General features: G+C 38.0%; 1 protein-coding gene across 8 annotated transcripts in view; it reads right to left on the bottom strand.

Moving 5' to 3' along the window:
* SASH1 (SAM and SH3 domain containing 1) overlaps positions 1 to 12,705 on the bottom strand; it is a 533,280-nt gene that overhangs the window by 313,513 nt on the left and 207,062 nt on the right. Inside the window, exon 1 of one of the 8 annotated variants that reach the window (XM_086877626.1) lies at positions 6,869 to 7,047. The exons of the other annotated variants lie outside the window; for them this stretch is intronic. The gene's annotated coding sequence lies outside the window, so the exon portion shown is untranslated. Of the gene's footprint in view, positions 1 to 6,868; positions 7,048 to 12,705 lie in introns of those variants that run through there. 8 annotated transcript variants of the gene reach the window in all.

The raw sequence follows: 12,705 nt of genomic DNA, 5'->3' as shown, positions 1-12,705 counted from the left end.
GAATGCTGTATTTTTTTTCCCTCGGACTTAAAATATACTAGTATCAGACTGCTCTTCATTCTCAGAACTCACTGGCACTATATACAGCTTCTATGTCAGTAAGGTGATGTTGAAGATGAAAGCCAGCCCAGAATTTAGAGATGATGCCCTAGGAGGTGACATACACCATTAATAAGTACTGGGCCCTGTAGCTCTCATGTAGTTTATGTCACAACACTGCATCCAAACATTAATAGCTCTGGTTTGTACACTGGAATTACCTTGATGAAAACTTTGCTGTTTTTTTTAAGACATAACTAAAAGGCCTAATAGGTTTTACTGTAGACATCATACAACATTAATTGTTTTTAGAATTAAAACCTGCTTGAAGGAAAGAAATATTTTGAACTTTAGTCATGTTTCTGTCAAAACCTGCCTAAATTTAGTCTTTGGGATGGTAGCATCTTAAATAATAATATCACATAAATTCAAAGTCTATGTCAGAATTAATCTAGTAAAATTTCCTATTAAAAAAAAAAAAAAAAGTCAAACACAGAGCACTTCATCCTCTCGGACAAAAAGTTCTCCCCTAATTTTTGGATACTGTGCCTAATTATACTGCATTGAGAACAATTTCCTTATTTAAACACATTGAGCCTGAATTCCAGTCTACCTTCATATTATATATGAATGGATAACTTTATGTGGTAGAAATGACTAGACAGTTCATGGTTGGTGCTCCATTTGCCCCGTGGATGATTTTAGAACACTAAACTGTGGACGTATCTTGTCTGTTTGTCCAATGCATACATAACAGAATGCTTTTTTTACTAAAAAGGTTTTTCTCCACCTTCCAGGAGATTTGTATTTGCACACAACAGCCTTTCTTTTACAATAAAAAGCACCAAAAAACCAAACCAAAAAGAAAAAAAAAACCAACCCAAATTGCAGTTTATTTCATTTGATACTTAAAAAAGCTTGTGTTTTATATTTCCAAGGAGCTTGTATATCAGTAGCAGACAGGCCACATTCTTCTGTCAGGTCATCAAGTAATCAGGGCACAGATGACAGATTTTCTCCAAATTTATCATAATTCTTTGAAACTGCAGACAGAGGTATTCTACAAAATCTTAGGTAAAGCATGACACCATTACAACCCTCTACAAAGCCTCATGAGAAGCTGTGGGGAGAATTAGGAACTTCTGCCATTCTCCTGCACAGAGACAGAACAAGAGTCACTGCGTACCTTGTCTCCCTTGCAGTGAGAGAGCCCAGTTAATGATGAATCACAGCAAAAAAAAGTTATGTGGTAACTACCTACAGAATAAATTGAATTCTTTGTGCAGTAAAACCACTTGATAAAAAGCTTTTACTTGGTACTTCTGACTATCTTCACCTGCCCTCTGCCCACAAATCCCTCTCTCTCTCTTTCTCACTGTACTATTTCTGACATCCCCAGGTATCAAGCCATAAGGCATAGCTACTGTTTAAAAATTATCACCCATCTAAAAGCCAATCCCTCTTGTCCCAAAACCCACAATGTTTTCTTTCAAAAGAGCTTAAAAACCACACAGCAATTAACTTGAGCACACAGAGGCATTATGGACCATCAGTAAGCAATGCTCTCAACTCTGTATCTCTGCACTTTCCACGGCTGAGAGTATGGGTGATAGAAATGTCACTTTAAATGTCTGGAGAATGACAACTTCTAAATGCCTTTTATTGTCAGTGGAAAGAAACAAACACTTCTGTTGTATTTTTGGCACTAACCTTAGGATGATCTTGACCACATCCTAGAAAGGCTTTTTTCTCTGCACTGACTACAAAGGGGGGATCTACTCATTTGGTTCACATCTGGATGCCTGAGTTGGGAAGGCTTTAAGTAAGACAGACCCCACTCAGTGTAAAACAATCTATCCTCTATAGCACTGCTGTAAGTTACATAGTATAGAATAGCACAAAATATAGAATAGGGGTAAAATATAGTGAAATCTTAGCAACATGTAGAGGAGAACAATTCACATCCCAGAGCTGTGGTACACAATGAATGATTATTGAAAAGCTACAGCTTGAAAAAGTACACAGCTAAAATCTTCAGTAAGATTTCTATTTTCACTTGCACACAAAAAGGAGAAACTGATCTACAGAAAACCAGATGCTTATGTACTTTCAAATGCTGCAGGAAAATATGAAATATTGTAAGTTTTATAGCAAAACCCAATATTCTAAGATAACTCTTTACCATGATCATTAACAATAAAAACCACATAAAGCAACGTTAGACAAACATAAAAATTCTGCTCTGAAGAAAAAATCTCTGCGCAGAAAAGAAGAAACATAAAAGACAGCAGGTGAAAGCATTCCTCAAATAGCACTGTATTCCTCTAATTTCTTTCTCCTTTCAAATGTCAGCATAGTTAGATCCTTGTTTGCGCTTCCCATGTTGTTAAGCAGGATGAGAAGGGTTCAGAAAAGAGACAGAAGTTTATTTAATAAAAAATGCCATTACTAGAAAACCTGTAATAGAACTATAATGGAAGATAAGAATCTAATTTGAAAATGGCAAGTTTACATTCTCTAAAATAACTGAATTAAAACAAAATCATCTTATTCAACATCTAAAGATAACATTGATGCAGTACCCCATGTAATAAGACTGCTGCACAATCTTCAGCAGACAATCTTTTACCTAAAACCCCTTCTCATTCATCCTTCTTTATGCACAGAATTTAAGAAGAGTGAAAGGTTTGTAAAGCTGACTTAATAACATGCAGCAGGGACTGAAAGACCAGGAAGACAGAGCCAAAATATGAGAGAACAGCTCCTCTCCCCAAAAGCTTATCAAGAAGCCAGCTGCCTGTAATAAGAGCTGCAGAGAGCAAACAAACTGAAGATCATCTTTGTGGACAGCAGCTTTATGGTGCCAGCACAAAAGCTTTAGTTTAATATGTCTTAAAGCTGGTTTCCCAATAAATGTGAGAAAAGGTCATTTTTGATTGAAAACAGCATTTCAATAATAAGAATTACTTAATCAACTTGTGAACATATTCTGCTTTTATTATTGAGATGTAATAAGCAAAGGATAATTTGAGGAATGGAGGTTTCAATTTAAAAGATTTTTCCTAAGATGTATTCAAGGAAATGATCCAGCATGGTTTTTCCTGCCTCCTGTTATGGAAAATACAGCAGAACTTTAACTGACAAGTAGTGAAACCTAAGGAAACATTTTCATTTTACATGCATTTACTATCTGCAAGACCTGAAAGTGATTCATTATGTAATGCATCTCACCACTTCTCTTCCTTTTCTCACACATTTATCACCTTTTACCCATAGTTAAAGTAGCACAGTGCAGTATATAATACAATTATTCCCATTCACACAGAAAAGTCTGCAATATATAAAAGGAACAATTAAAAAAGAAAAGCTGCTACACCAAATCAGCAAATTCTTTAGGTTTTGACAGCTGAGTCCAGCAGGTATCACTGGCAGTTTTTTAAGTCACTTGCTAAAGACTCTCGTCTGTAAACCCAGCTCCTTGCTTATGCTTTTTTACTCCCTAACAAATTTAATGGCTCTTGCAGACCTCTTAGCAGAAGTCTCTGCCTTACTCAGATGTGAGGGATCCCAGGCCATACTGGACATTTGCCATTTGGGTCTGGCCACATGAATACCTGATGCATCTCCAATAACACTGAATTAATGCAACAAAAATATAAAAATAATTACATCAGTATAAGAGAAAGCTACACATGATGTAGCCTAAATGATAACTGGAGATCTCACTCTGTACAAGAAACTGAAAGGAGGTTGTAGCCAGGTAGTGGATCAACCTCTTTTCCAAGTAATAAGCAGCAGAACAAGATGAAAAGGCCTCAAGTTGTGCCAGGGGAGGTATGGCCAAGGTATTAGAAAAAAATTATTCTCCAGAAGGGCTGTCAGTATTTGAACAGGCATTTGAACAGGCTCCCCAGAAAAGTGGTTGGGTCTCCATCATTGGGGGTGTTAAAAAGCCCTTTAGATGTGGCACTTAGGGACTTGGAAAAGTGGTGAATTTGGCCCTGCTTGTTTTAATGATTGGACTTGATGATTTAAAAGTCCTTTCCAACCTAAACAATTCAATGAATCCAAGCTGGTTTAGAGAGATCGATGAATTGCCATTATGAGAGAATATATCATTAAAGAAGTATTAGAAGTTATAAAACGGTCAACTTCTCTCATTATTATGCTGTTGTTATGGGACAAACTCAATCTACATTTCACACAGTTAAGGTTATACCAAGGGACAGGGAGAGCTCTCTGCTCCAAAACTAGGTCCAGACACACACCACTTAGAGGCAGGAAGCCCAAACAATGCAGGCCTAAAGACCACTGCATAATGTATTTCAAACCAGAGACTGCTGAATGTTTCATATACTCCCATTCACAGTCATTTCAAAGCATTTTTTTGGATTGCATTTTAAATAAAAGTTAGTTTTACAAGCCAGTCAAAGGAGGTTGCTCTGTAGACTGAAGCAACTTTATCTCCTTCCTTCTTCTTTTCCAGTTAAGGAAATTGCAATTTTTCCAATGAATCCTATATTTTCATGAAGCTTCCTCTACCAATGCTTCCCACAGGCCAAAGAGGGCCAAAAAATTACCATGCAAAGTTATAAACAAATACAGCAGAAAGAAACATTAATGGTTGAAGAGCTATAGTGTCCTAATAGCTAGAGCCAGGTAGTATCAAAGGGGAGTGAGATGGCTTTCCTGTGGGCAGAGGATTGCTCAGAAGACATCCCATTAAGACTTTACTACACATTTTGTCAATGCTCTTTGCTCATGGGAGTTCCCATGAAGGTCTGTGTGGATGACACCATCTCAGAGAGATACAGCTTTAACACACTAAAAGGCACTGAAGAACTGTCAGTACATAGGAGGAACTCTAAGAGAGTGACTCTTGACTAACAGGGAGAAGGGCATTTGTTTTTTACATGTGGATTTGGAAAAAGTAAGTTTCAGAAAGCTTTGTAAATGTTAAAGTCTCTACTGGATGGCTGCCATCATGTAGCAGAGACCAGGCATGTAACTGTGCCTAATTACAGACCAACTTCAATCCACCAGATGATCTGGCTGTGCAGGAGTCTGGCAGGAGCTATCAAGAAACACCACCTTGAGGGGCTCAGTACAGGCAGGCTTCAAAAGCTTTATTTCACTTTTGAAACATTTCTGCAAGGGTACCAGAAGGCAGTATAAAAATTTGCTCTGTTTTCCAGCCTAATTAAGCTTTTAAAACACTGAATATTGGTGAGTAAATTTAGCACATACCCAGAGCTACGGTGCTACAATATGCTACCTAATGTTCTCAACATAAAGTATTCTGAATGTGTTTTCTGAATATAACCACTAGTTTTACGGATTACTTTATTACACAGGTATTTTATACAGTATCTCTCATTTTTGACAACCAGCAGTAAATAAAGGCAGAGTCAAGAGTTTCTGAACAGAGTGAATTATTTCCCTAACTACCAGTAATCATGGATACTGTATTTCTACAAAAGCAGCATTAGCACTTGATTTATTTCTATCCAAAAGTTATGCAGTGCTATAGTGAGGAAGCATAAGAGACACTCTTGGAAACTTCTCTTCACACTACAACCAGGATGAAGTGAAAACACCCCAATTCATATAATACCAACAGCTGTCTGTTTGCTAGTTCAGTGTTTTTCAGCTTTTCCTGATTCATAGACACAGAAAGAGCTCTTTAAAAAGTTTAATATATATATATTTATATCTACAGCTAATCTACATAATCTTTATCTATATTTATCTTTACCTATATGATGCATTCTGTTCAATTTGACTCTTATATTGCCCAACACACATCTGTGCCTCAGAAGCAGCACAAGACCCCCAGGAGGCTGTGTTTTATCATTATTTTTTTTTCCTTTTTTTCCCCTTTCATTGTAAGATTTTGTTTTTCTTGAAATTCCCAATATTGAATAGATGTTTCTGCAAACAGTAAAACATGCAAACCCTGCTTAAGTTATGCAAGATCTCCTTGTTTTAAGATCCATCTCACAACTACAGTGATACTCTTAGGATAACTGTACACATCTAAGTAATGGTTTGAAAAATAAGAGAAATGCAAAATACACTTAAGTAGCTCAAAAATTCTTCAGTATTCTTCATTTTTGGAACATTCTTAGTGAGGACAACTAAGAAATATATGACAACACAGTCTAATATTTTGAAGATGGCTCTTGGGTTTTTGGTTTTCACACTAGGAGCTTTTTTTCCAAACAAAGTAAAAAGAACTGAGTGATATCTGTATTACCCAGTTGTAAGAACCTTTCTAAGAACCATAAATCCTACAAGTCACTTAACTTACATTCAAACAATTTCACAGGCTGATTTCACCTATGACATGACTAGCAATTAACCTCTGAGTGGCATCAACACAGGAATTCCCTATTACTTGTCCTGGCAGCTTCTCCAGCTAGGCAAACCAAGCACCTGTTCTGTCCTCGAAAAATCTACACAGCAAACTGAGATGCATCAACAGCAGAGAACACACAGTGAGCTTTACAATAAAAAACTCTTCAGAGAATGACAGAGGTCATCTAGACCTGGAAGGACACCTATCTCAGGTTTTATGGGCTCTGTTGTAGGGAAGGAAACTTGGACTGCATCTGCCACTGCCTGAAGTTGTCTCTCAGCAGCCAGGCTACAGTGAGATAGATCATGCTGAATTCTACTGCCATGGCTGCCTCTGCCCTGCATCCTTCACATGAAATGGTTCATCCTGGCAGAGGATGCTTTTCTTCTAGACCCCTCCACTGTCAATTTGCCTTGAGTCCCACTTAATTTGTTTCTTCTTGATTTTGGTTTTAAGACATCAGGTACTCACTGCTTTGGTGCTATTTTGGCACGTAATCTCCAATGCCACAGACACTGTTGCTGCTCCTACTGCCAGAGACACAGGAGCAGCCATCACTTCTACCAGTTAATTTCTTCAGAAAAACTCAAAACAGCTGCATAGACCTGCAGCAGGGTTTGAACCTTCATGTAGAAAGCAGGAGCAGGCCCTGTAAGACAAACAACTCATGTTTTTTTTCAGGTGAACTGAAAGGAACAATACTGGTGGCATCAGCTGGTTTGAAATCCAGGCTCAGTTTCAGGCAGGCACTGAGACTGTGGATGCTGGAGGGGCAGAGGGTGCTCCTGTGACTCGTACCAGCAGTGCTGCTGGAGCTGCTCAGGACACTGACCTCTCATGTTGAGGAAGGCAGCAGCCAACTAAAGCCTGTCTGCAGGGTTTTGTCTCAGCAATATATCACAGCTACTGACAGCTAAGCTTTGTGACATCTTCCTCACTCAGCTGCACTTTTATCACTTCTCCTTTATGGAGGTTGTTCTTTTGTTTTTCTCTAATGCTGAATATTTTAGCTGGGCTCCTTAAATAAACTTCCATCACATGGATGCAAAGAGGGAGAACTGAACAAAACTTAAAAGAAACATAAGATTTTGCAAGTAGCTTTGATGTTCTCTAGCTTTTTATTTATAGAATACAGATTAACTTCCTTTTGTTAACATCTATTGTTGTTTCATAATGGGCTCTGCTTTGATAAGGGAATTGAAAGAGTTTGCTGCAGTTCCTTCTAAGTGCCCTGTCTTGCTAAAAAGTAGATTCTGTAAAAAATGTGTTTCTGACTGAAAAATGGAACAAGAAAACTTAATCTGATTTTGGATTATTATGAAATAAAGCAATTGCTTTGAAGTTGTGAAATGCAATTTCTTTACTCACATGTAACCCATAAAATTCAGCCTCAGCCTAACTCGCATATGGGCACTGGACAAACATAATCAGTAAGCTACTCTTTAACTGTTTATCCCTTTTGATATAACTCTATTGTTTCACTGAGACTCTACAGGTTCCTTTTCTTCTACCTCTTGTGTCTCTAGAGTCAGTACCTTTTTGTAATACATAGAGAGTTTTTGCTTCTGAGGGGGATGTCAGATCCTTTCTTTATTAAATATGTTTGAAATTTTCTATAGATGTCTAAAATAGTCCCAGAAGCAGCAGATATTCTGAGTATTCCTAGGATCACTTCAAAGAGTTACCAGTGAAATCTGTTATGAATGAGCCTAGGTATGTGCACTCTAGCAATAGGGGCTACTGGGTGGCTACTCCTGTTTCATTCTTCATGTATGAATGATTCCATTCAGACACCTCCTGTTGTCACACACCTTGCTGTCCTCAGTGGCACTGAGTTCCTAATGCCCGTGTTCTGGGCACAGGAGGTTTTCAGTTCAGCAGTTTCACAGTCTGGCAGAGAACCTGAAACCCAAGTGACAAAGGTCTAAACCAGCACAAGTGCTAAGGCACCTAACATGCAGTTTAAGTGCAAGGTAGTGGCCTGGACTCAGGTAAGATGTTTCACAAAGGTGTCCCCACAAGCCATATCCATACCAGTAAATTAAACAGGTATAACCTCAAGGTCTGATGGTAGCTGTACAGCAGCTATCTCCCGCAAAAAGTCAGAAAGCACTCATAGATAAAACACGCTTATCAGTCTGCAAGGTGTTCAAACTTCCCTTTCCCATCATGTAGTCTGCAAATGACTTATCTTTTCTATTACTTTCCATTTTGATTGCTCATTTTCTGGTCTCCCACAACTGCATCCAGCACAATGGTGCAACTCCTTTTACTGAACCCAGATGTCTTCTTGAGAGGTAGCAATGTGTATTTGAGTCTTCTCAGGCCATAGAGGAAACTAAAGGCAGAATTGAGAGCACTGGATGAGTGCTCCAGCTGTGAGGCTACATGTAAAGGTCAGCAACTTGACTGCAAAGAAAAAAATTAGTTATTTGTTCATACTCAAAAGGACCAGTCTCAGGGATTAATTCCAGGCTTGGGGTCATGAATTTCCATCTTTCAGAGTTCACTATTCAAATATTCAATGTGGTATATAATCCATAGGAAAAAGATCCTCCTCCACAGCATAGATTGGTAAAAAATCTTATCAAAAGGGTTTTTTTTGTCCTCAGCTATATATGATCATATAATTCTTTGCTATTTGCTCTTTCCGCTAGCTGTAGTTGCAATAGCAGCATGATTCACCAATTTAACATCTGAAAACACTACTTAATGGCATATACTGATCCTTGGGTTACTACAAAGTCCAGATTATTTTGCTTGGGTTTGGGTTTTTTTGTAAAGTAGTATCTCCTTCCAGTCTAATAAATTTTTTAAATTTAGTTGATTTCATCTGTGATGTGATTTTGGAATAGAAAATCATCTTTTTTTTTTCTTTTTTTTTTCTTTTTTTAAAGTTGGTTATATGTTCTTTAAACTATTCAGGGCTTCTTTCTCAGCCACCTCTTCCATCTAATGCACCAGATACGCAAAAGGCACATTTCTTTTACTGAAATGTAAAACCATGACATTTCACATGTTTAATGATTTCCAGCTCAGTTTTGCAAAAATACTATTTGGGGAATTGGACATGCTAGTTAGCTGCCATTCCTCTGCTCTGTCAGCTTCTTCCTGCTCTTTTCTGCAAGCTCCCTTCTCATCTCAGCTTTTTAACCCCAAGGACTTGAACTCTATTTTTAGCCTTTGTATGAATTTCCAATCTAATGCATTTAAAGAACCTATCACAGATGTCTAAAACCTTGGAAGCAATTAATTAAGTCCTACTATTTCCAGACTATACCAAAACAATTTGTCACTGCATGTAAAATGGTATAATCGTGTAGTATAAATGTTTTCAGGCCAAGTTTTGCTATGAATTATTTAGTTCATCTCTCCTAATTAAAGACCTATTGAAGGATTAATGTCTCATAACCTGGTGAACTACTTTACTGAGCAACAAATTATCCATATAATGACCTCAAACTAAATTTATGTAACCTGAGTAGTAATTTACATAAGTATACAAAATCCATTGAAATAGAGAAATCTGCATTCAAAAAAGGAATCTGTACCAAAAGTAAATCTATACTAGAAAAATATAGTTCACTGAATATCTGGGAATTTTCAGCACTGACATCCATATACATTTACAGGGACTGCTTCTGCGAACACAGCAAGATAACGCAGTTATGCTGTGGAATGAAAACACATCTTTTCCATTTTCCTCATGGAAATGTAACTTACTTTCCTCTGTAATACATGCAGTACATACATTTCCTGGTGTTAGAATTTGTATCATAAGCCTACAGAATATGCTGTGCACCTGAAATTGGTTGTGAAGAGAAAACAAAGCAAATGGCTGAAAAATGTAAGGAAAGATGAAATAGGTCAACATATAGGTTGATGTGGAAAAATGAAATACTGATCAACACAGAGCAACTGCCTACATTAATGTGAGGAGGAAAGCATGATGTAGTGCTATGCTTCCAGGAACAAAATGTTCAGAACTGTTATTGTCAAAAAATTGATAAAACTAAATATTAACAGTAAAAAAAAATAAAAATAAAAAAAAAGCTACAGCAAAGATCAACAGCACTGCTTTGTAAGCTTCCCCTCTGACTTCCAGGGCCCCGCCTGGCTGTGTTTCCAGAACTTGAGGCCCAGATCTGATCCAACCCAACTGCGTTACTGTACTTCTGGCTTTTGAGAAAATGACTAAGTTAGGAGAAAGAGCTGTCTGAAAGAATAGAAAGATGAGAGAATAAAAATTACAAATGGGGACAGTTGCTGAGCTGGGGCTTGTTACCAGTGCAAGAATTCGAGAGGGAAAGAAAAGCAAGCTAACTTTCAAGAGGGAAAGTTGCACTAACACAGCGAGGTCTAAAATCCTAAAGGGAAAAGCCATGTATGCCAGCCAGGAGAGCTGGGAATCATCAGGTGCTAGCTCTGAGGCAGCAGTGACAGCAGTGATGACAGAGCGGGTGGCAGATGGCGGCTCAGCAGCGCAGTGGGGCTGGGGGCTGCAGGGCTGACCCTTCCCACTGGACTGTGCTGGCCGCAGGTGCCGCGTGCTCGGCCCAAGAGCCGACGCTCACGGACTGGGGCTTAGCCTGAGAGCTCATTAAATCCTGCCTGTCTTCTGGGTGCTACCTAGGCAATAATTGCTTTCTACTCCTGCAATATGTACATGTATCTTGTATCCGACATCTTTTTATGGCAGCTAATGACAGCTAAACAAACCCATCCAAAGTGGCAAATATGCCTGCTGCTTTAATATTTCTTCTGCTGAATACATGACCTATTTCTGTTAAGCACAGCAAATCAAGCTATGACTGGACAGCTTCTGAGTCCCAGATTTTCATACCTTATTTCTGCCTTCCTTATGTCCTGCTTTTACCAGGCCACAGTTTTAGTAAAATGAAAACCAAGTATCAACTCTTTTTATCCCCCTTTACTATCTGCAGAAGAAATTGCAATCAACATACATATTCCAGTCTGATTGGAGACAAAAAAAAGTGCTTAGAGGACATAAAGTATTTATTAGATCTTTCTGGCTTTGATCCTGTAAACTCCACAGCAATACACATACTATCAAAGACAAAGCTGAGCAAAAAATATCTGCACTCATATACACCAAATACCCAAAGAAAAACAAAAAATAGCCAGTCAGAGCATCTTACTTGGCTTGCAAATAGAAAGGGACTAATGAATTTGGATATGACTCTGTAGCCTAGAGGAGAAAGCCTGAAGAAACATGTTTTACTGAAGAACCCAATACATAAAACACATGATTTTAATACTCATCTAAATACAACAATAAAACAGAAAAAAAATTCAAGCCCAACAAACAGTCCTCCCTGGGCTTTAATAAGCCTCTAAAATACCTAACCTTACAAAACTGCTTCTTAGGAAGAAAAAAGCCCTTCAAGGTAATAATACAACAGAAGCTTCTGAAAATCAGGCAATAGCTAAAAGCATAAATGTTAGCAAACCTAACTGAATAGGCTTGAGGGTTTTGGTCCATTGTACTGTAAGAATATAGTATGGTGTAAGTTCCAGTACCTAATAAAGGATTTTTTACATTCTAGTAAAAAAAAATAAAAAATGGAAGAGGTGAAAAATAGAACACCTGTACCATATTCTAGATATATGACAAAATATAAAGGGCTGTTAAAACTACTTGAGAAATCTATTTTTTGGAAGTCAGAATAATCAAAACGCAAAACATGCTGCAATTCCTTTTTGAGTAAATGCCCAATAAAATGTAGAGAATAATACAGAAAATATAGTGCTTTCAAATCAATTATACCTGTCTTTGTATTATTCACTCCCTATTGAGGAATGTTCTATAAGAATATCCCTCCGTCATCAGGATTCAGGAAGCATTACCTTCTCTATAGGTCTCTGTTCTGTGTTTTGTATGAAATACATACATACACAAACCCCTCTGCAGAGAGGAAGGTGGAAAGACCCCTAAACAATTTTGCAGGATCAATTTTTCTCAGGGTCCAGGCCTTCATATATCTCCTGTGCACCTCATCCTCTACACCAAGTTGCTGTCACAAGACCCAGTTACTGACTGGCAGTGAAACCCAGCTATGGTTTAATGTTATCTGTAATGCTTCTGCTCTATCCCAATAATCTCCACTAGCACATCCTGCCTGGCACACGGCACGCCACGCTCCCAAACAGAAATTTATGGAGGATTGAGGTTAGCCAGTAGTGCAAACAAGGACTGTAAAATTCATTTTGATGAACTTCTGTATGATTTTAACTGTTCCCAGAAGAAGATGGTTGAGTTGTGCAACCAGTTACCTTTAATACAGAGA

Source organism: Cyanistes caeruleus, chromosome 2 (assembly GCF_971803275.1).
Source record: "Cyanistes caeruleus chromosome 2, bCyaCae1.hap1.1, whole genome shotgun sequence".
NCBI lineage: Eukaryota > Metazoa > Chordata > Aves > Passeriformes > Paridae > Cyanistes > Cyanistes caeruleus.
The sequence above is the reverse complement of the archived record's forward strand: the minus strand, read 5'-3'. Positions and strand labels throughout refer to the sequence as shown.